This window comes from Triticum aestivum, chromosome 6B (genome assembly GCF_018294505.1).
Source record: "Triticum aestivum cultivar Chinese Spring chromosome 6B, IWGSC CS RefSeq v2.1, whole genome shotgun sequence".
NCBI classification, from domain to species: Eukaryota; Viridiplantae; Streptophyta; class Magnoliopsida; order Poales; family Poaceae; genus Triticum; species Triticum aestivum.
In genome coordinates, this window is record NC_057810.1 from 119017673 (window position 1) to 119024387 (window position 6715).

Below are 6715 nucleotides of genomic sequence, written 5' to 3' on the forward strand. Positions count from 1 at the left end.
GAGTCGGTCCTGAATTACCGTCTCAACGTATTATTGACGACCTTCCGGTAGTAAAGAAGTCTAGGAAGAGAGCAAGGAAAGGCAAAAAAGCTGATTCTATGATCCGGCCGCCTCAGCAGCCTCGGCTTCAGGACCGTATAGATATCCCCGATGCGGATAAATGGCATATCCCCGGTCAACCAATCCTACCTGCAGCAGTGCTACGGGCCAGATTCGGCGATCTAAGGAGACTTCATGACGATGTGCTGCGGGTAGAGAAAGGCCTCATCGCCTCGAAAGATCCAGGATACCCACTCTATGTGGTTAACGTTCCGCAGCAAATGTCGTACGTCGACAGCTTCCCCGCGGATAAGTTCTTCCTCCGTTTCGATTACATATTCGACATGTTTCACGTGAAGAAGCTGGATTTTACGTTTGTCCGCCTTTATGCCTTGTACATGAACTACATCATTGGGGTTGAGCAGATATGTCATATCTGTGTCGCTTACCCGTACTACATGCACGAGGGCTTCTTGGGAGTCTGTGCAGAGCAGCGTGAATACGTGAGGGATCACATCGTCAGTTTCATGCTCGCCAATAAGGACAAGGAGGCGATTCTTGTGCCTTATCATCCCGTGTAAGTCATCCGTGCTGCTATCCTTCTTTCGATTTCAATAATTCATTTGCACGGTGGAGGCTAATTAATTTGAGGTGTACTTATTTTGCGCAGCGGCAGGTGCACTGTCCTCATCATCCTCTACCCCCGATTCTCCCATGCTCTTTACTTGGACTCGTCGAAGAACATTCACAAAAAGGATTACACCCACATCAAAGATGTTCTCGGCAGTGCTATCTTTTACTACCAAGCAAGGGTGGAGAGGTTAGGGATAAGAAGAGAAGGGGCGGTAGGGCCGCCTTCAGCCATAAGACTGACTTCTGCTGCATCCAGCAACCGAACGATTCTCTTAATGATGGATTCTATGTCCTACACCACATGTTGGAGTATAGACGGGATCACCAGAACCTTCACATGTCACCTAGATCTGGCGATGCCCATATTCTGCAATGGGCAAAGGACATAGGAGATATCGAGGATCATCGACTTCGAGCTGAGTTCTATAACATCCAGTGCGAACTTTCCCAAATCATCATGAAGGAGGTCGTCGGAAAAACAGGGGTGTTCTACGAAGAAGGACAAATGTCGCGAGAAGGCGTCCGAACATGGGTAGCCGCTTAGCGTCTCGACCTGAAGCCTTTCACTAGGCTCGGGGACTATCTCCCTGACATTGATGGATGGCACGACATGTTGGAGTGATTGTCGATATATGGCAATGTGTCCGTTTAGTCCATACTTTCTGTATGACAAAACTTTGAGTTATGCACGGTGAAACTTTATTTGTGATGTAGTTAAACCGTCCTCCTCCTCGACTAGTGAAAATAACTCTAGTTAGGGCATTTTGGGTACTATGAACTTTGTTATTTATGCTTACGATATGTTGTTTCTATTTTTGCCAAGTCTGTCTCTTTCTGTTGCTCAACTATATATGTTGCATATCATCGACTCATGTGACGATGCAGGTACATAGATCATAGATGGCGAAGAAGTGCTACGCCAGGAGTATATATATGACAAGTGGCCGGAGTGTCAGGCCCAGGTGTACAGATTTCCGGTTTCCGAGCGACAGGCAGTAGTTAGTTTAGGTTCACGCTAATGCGAGAGAGGGATACAAACTCATGTACTCAAAGTGAGCGCTCTTCTCGCGTATATCATTGTTTAGATGGATGACAATGTATTTTCAAGTAATCGAGACTTGTATCGCTATTTTCGAGATTGATGACGAGAGACCACTTTGTGTTGGATGATGATTATGATGATGACATAATTTGATGAGACTAATTGTATGTATATGCTATGATTACATTTGTATGTGTATGATATGCTAAAGATTATTGTATAAAGCCTATTCAAATACAAAACAAATATGCAGGAAAAAAACTAATAAAACTAGTAGTAGCGAGGGGGGGAAATTTAGCAGTAGCGCCGCCTTACCAGTAGCACTTTCCTGTAAATAGCGCTGCAGATAATATCTGTAGTGCCCTTTCCTAAAGCGCGCTACAGCTATTCATGTATAGCAGTAGCGTGGAACCACAGACGCTACTGCTATACGTTAGTTGTAGTGCCTTATTAGTAGCGCCGGCACCCGCGCTACTGAGACGCCCAAAACCGGCGCTGCTGCTAGGCTTTTCCCTAGTAGTGTGATATCAAAACTTCAATCTACTAGATCAAGATACTACTAAAAGGATCAAACTAAATAAAGCGGTAAAGATAGGAGTGTGATGGTGATACGATACCGGGGCACCTCCCCCAAGCTTGGCAGTTGCCAAGGGAAGTGCCCATACCCATGTGATTATGTCCTCGGAGGTGATGGAGGTGGTGATGATGACGGTGGATAATCGCACGTTGAGCGTAAAAGCTCCTCCAACTTGCGGATAATGCCCTTGAGTCCGGCGATATGATCCTTCAATAGAATATTCTCCTGTGTGAGATACTTGTTCTGTATGTGAGCTAACTCAATCATCTTGAAAGCTTCAATCTCCGTTGGAGTGAAAAGGTTAGGTAAAGGTTGAGGGATGTCCTCTTCTTTCACCGCCGGAGCTTGAACCTCCATGGCCTTCTTGATCCCTTCATCCTTGTTGATCTCTTCTGGTTCTTCTCTTTTCAGCTCTATCTTCAATAGCCAAGCATCCTTGTCTTCGTTGTTGAAGGAGGGCGATGTCATGGTGCTCTTAATCTGCAACAGAAACAGCTCGAAAAACAGAGGATGTTTGCGTGATACGGTGGTCAAAACCTTCGGGAGTATATATAATGAATTTTTACCGACCAAAATATGCAACATGCAAGAAAACGGAGTCCGGGAGGCACACGAGGTGCCCACGAGACAGGGGGGCGCGCCCAGTAGGAGGGGGCGCACCGTCCACTCTCGTGGGAGCCTCGTGTCCCTTTCGGACTACTTCTTTCTTCCTAAAATTCTTAAATATTCCAAAACTGATAAAAATTGCCATTAGAGTTGTTTTGGAGTCGGTTTACTTACCATACCATATACCTATTCCTTCTCTGGGTCTGGAACGTTCTGGAAAGTGTCCCTTATGTATTCCTCAGGGTTACGGTTTCAATAATATTAGTTTCAACATTGATAGGATTAGCTGAAATATAACGTTTAATTCTTTGACCGTTTACCACCCTTGGACTTGTGCCTTCGAAGTTGTTTATTTTTATGGCACCAGAACGATAGACCTCCTTGATAACGTAAGGACCTTCCCATTTTGAGAGAAGTTTTCCTGCAAAAAATCTTAAGCGAGAGTTGAATAATAACACATAATCTCCTATGTTAAACTAACACTTTTGTATTCTTTTGTCATGCCAGCATTTGACTTTTTCTTTGAATAGCTTAGCATTCTCATATGCTTGGGGTTCTCCATTCATCAAGTGAGCTATTATGAAACAACCTCTTCTCATTGGCAAGTTTGAAGTCATAATTGAGCTCTTTAATAGCCCAATATGCCTTATGTTCAAGTTCAAGAGGTAAATGACACGCTTTTCCATAGACCATCTGATATGGAGACATACCCATATGATTTTTGTATGCAGTTCTATAGGCCCATAATGCATCATCAAGTTTTTTGGACCAATTCTTTCTAGATCTATTCACAGTCTTTTGCAAAATTAATTTGAGCTCTCTATTGCTCAACTCTACTTGACCACTAGACTGCGGATGATAAGGAGATGCGATTCTATGATTGGCATCATACTTAGCAAGCATCTTACGGAAAGCACCATGAATAAAGTGTGAACCACCATCAGTCATAAGATATCTAGGGACTCGAAACCTCGGAAAAATAACTTCTTTAAGCATTTTAATAGAAGTGTTATGAGCAACACTACTAGTTGGAATAGCTTCTACCCACTTAGTAACGTAATCAACAGCAACTAAAATATGTGTATAACCATTAGAGGCAGGAAAAGGTCCCATATAATCAAAGCCCCAAACATCAAACGGTTCAATAACAAGAGAATAATTCATAGGCATTTCTTGATATCTACTAATGTTACCTATTCTTTGACATTCATCACAAGATAAGACAAACTTACGAGCATCTTTGAAGAGAGTAGGCCAATAAAAACCAGATTGTAGTACCTTGTTTGCAGTTCTGTCTCCAGCGTGGTGTCCTCCATAGGATTCAGAGTGACACTTGCGTAGGATTTGTTCCTGTTCATGCTCAGGCACACAACGTCTAATAACACTATCTACTCCTTCTTTATAAAGGTGTGGGTCATCCCAGAAGTAATGTCTTAAATCATAAAAGAACTTTTTCTTTTGCTGGTATGTGAAACTAGGCGGTATAAATTTAGCAACAATGTAATTAGCATAATCAGCATACCAAGGAGCAGTACGAGAAGCATTAATGACCGCTAATTGTTCATCAGGAAAACTATCATCAATAGGCAGTGGGTCATCAAGAACATTCTCTAACCTAGACAAGTTATCTGCAACGGGGTTCTCAGCTCCCTTTCTATCAATAATATGTAAATCAAATTCTTGGAGCAAGAGAACCTATCTAACGAGCCTAGGCTTAGCAGCTTTCTTTTCCATGAGATATTTAATAGCAGCATGATTAGTGTGAATAGTAACTTTGGAATCAACAATATAAGGTCTAAACTTATCACATGCAAAAACAACTGCTAAGAACTCTTTTTCAGTTGTAGCATAATTTCTTTGGGCAGTATCAAGAGTCTTACTAGCATACTGGATAACATTCAACTTCTTATCAACTATTTGCCCTAGAACAACACCTACAGCATAATCACTAGCATCGCACATAATTTCAAAAGGTAAATTCCAATCAGGTGGCTAAACAATAGGTGCAGTGATCAAAGCTTTCTTAAGTATTTCAAATGCTTCTACGCAATCATCATCAAAGACAAAAGGAATATATTTTTGCAATAAATTAGTCAGAGGCCTAGAGATTTTAGAAAAGTCCTTAATGAACCTCCTATAAAAACCGGCGTGACCAAGGAAACTTCTTATACCTTTTATGTCCTTGGGACATGGCATCTTTTCAATAGCATCAACTTTGGCTTTATCAACTTCAATACCTCTCTCGGAGATCTTATGCCCCAAGACGATGCCTTCATTAACCATAAAGTGACACTTTTCCCAATTCAGGACGAGACTAGTGTCTTTGCATCTCTGCAAAACTCGATCAAGGTTGCTCAAACAATCATCAAAAGAGGATCCATAAACGGAGAAATCATACATGAATACCTCACAAATCTTTTCACAAAAAATAGAGAATATAGCCATCATGCATCTTTGAAAGGTAGCAGGTGCATTACATAAACCAAAAGGCTTACGTCTATAAGCAAAAGTACCAAAAGGGCAAGTAAAAGTAGTTTTAGATTGATCCTTCGCTGACATGGGTATCTGAGAGAAACCAGAATAACCATCTAGAAAGCAGAAATGAGTGTGTTTGGATAGTCTTTCTAGCATTTGATCAATAAAAGGTAAAGGGTAATGATCTTTCTTAGTAGCTTTATTTAAGTTACGGAAATCAATTACCATACTATAACCTATAATAATTCTTTGCGGGATCAATTCATCTTTATCATTAGGAACAAAGGTAATACCTCCCTTTTTAGGAACACAATGGACAGGGCTTACCGATTCACTATCAGCAACGGGATAAATAAACCTGCCTCAAGGATCTTTAGTATCTCCTTTCTTACCACTTCTTTCATCTTGGGATTTAGTCGTCGTTGAGGATCTCTAACTGGTTTGGCATCATCCTCCAATTTAATTTTGTGTTCGCATAACATGGGGCTAACGCCCTTAAGATCATCCAGAGTATATCCAATAGCTGCTCGGTGCTTCTTCAGAGTTTTCAATAATCTTTCTTCTTCTTTCTCTAAAAGGTTAGCACTAATAATAACAGGATATATTTCCTTTTCATCAAGATAAGCATACTTAAGATTATCAAGTAATGGTTTAAGTTCAAACACGGGATCACCCTTGGGTGGAGGGGGATCCCCAAGAATTTCAACGGGAAGGTTATGTTTCAGCATAGGTTCCTGTTTGAGGAACACTTCATCTATTTCCCTTCTTTCCTTCATAAACATATCGTCTTCATGGTCTAGCAAATATTGTTCTAACGGATCAGTAGGAGGAACAACAATGGAAGCAAGACCAATAATTTCATCCTTACTAGGTGGTTCCCTATCACGAGGTTGTCTATGAAACTTAGCAAAATTAAACTCATGAGACATACCATCTATACCAACTATGACAGTATCTTTTTCACAATCGATCTTAGCACTAGCTGTATTCAAGAAGGGTCTACCAAAAATAATGGGACAAAAATCATCTTGTGGGGAACCAAGAACAAGAAAATCAGCAGGGTATTTAACCTTCCCACACAAAACTTCAACATCTCTAACAATCCCAAAGGGTTTAAGGGTATCCTTATTGGCAAGCTTAATAGTAACAACAATGTCTTCTAATTCAATGGGTGCAATGTCATGCAAAATTTCTTGATATAAGGTATAAGGTATTGCACTAGAACTAGCACCCATATCACATAAGCCATGATAACAATGATCTCCTATTTTGACAGAAATAACAGGCATGCCTACAACAAGTCTATGTGTCTTAGTATCTGGTCTAGCAATATTAGCAGTCTC